Consider the following 960-nt stretch of genomic DNA (forward strand, 5'->3'; position numbering starts at 1 on the left):
TTTCATTATTATGGATATAAACCTTGGAGTCTTATAAGATTTTCATCATTGTTACTATGGTTGTTTTCATCCCAAATCTTGATGCTTTTCTTTGATTTTTTTTTTAAAGACAAACTCTAACTCTTTTTTTAATTCATTCATTAATTTACTTTACATACAGATCACAGCCCCTACCACTCAGAGTCCCACCCCTAACCAGCCATTACACCTTCCCCTTCTCACTAAAGAAGGGGAACACCCGCCACCTTGGGTACCACCCTGCCCAGAGACATCAAGTAGCAGCAGGACTATGTGCATCTTCCCCTACTGAGGCCCAACCAGGCAGTCCAGCTAGGCGAAGGAGATCCAATGGCAGGCAACAGAGTCAAAGACAGCCCAGCTCTAGTTGTTAGGGGACCCACATGAAGACCAAGCTTTAAATCTGCTACAAATGTTTAGGGGGCATAGCTCTCTTTGGTAGCACATATATTAAAATTGGGATGATACAGAGATTAGCATGGCTCCTACACAAGGATTGACATTAACTTTTATAAATAATAGCATTCTTGTATTTTCTTGCTACTTATCCTTTCTTCTTACTATATGATTTTGTATTTATAGCTATTAGAGTTCACTTATTCTCAGTTGTATGCTTGACCCCCAACATAGATGACATGAATATGTTTTTAATATCATTTTACTTTGATTTTGCTATTTTCTCATGCTTGTTTTTCTTTGGCTGATAGTCTACACTCACAGTTTTCCTGTGTACATCTGTATGTGGGTATTGCTTTCAATTTTACCTTTAAGAGGGTTGTATTTAATTTTTCTTGGTTTTTCTTTTTTCTTGTTCTTGAGATTTGTCACTGGCATTTTCTTCTTTTTTACATTTTAGTTTAGGACAAGAATTTAAACTAGTGTTTTACAATCAGCCTATCACAGTACTTACAATGAATGGTCACAGATAAATTCAAATGGATT

The 960-nt window shown here is 36.4% G+C and overlaps 1 non-coding gene across 1 annotated transcript; it reads left to right on the forward strand.

Moving 5' to 3' along the window:
• The first annotated feature begins 446 nt into the window (after positions 1-446).
• On the forward strand, positions 447-549 carry Gm25599. The gene has a single exon (XR_003950303.1). It is a non-coding gene; the product is annotated as a U6 spliceosomal RNA (small nuclear RNA).
• Positions 550-960: the final 411 nt, after the last annotated feature.

This window comes from Mus musculus, chromosome 12 (assembly GCF_000001635.26).
Source record: "Mus musculus strain C57BL/6J chromosome 12, GRCm38.p6 C57BL/6J".
Lineage (NCBI taxonomy): Eukaryota > Metazoa > Chordata > Mammalia > Rodentia > Muridae > Mus > Mus musculus.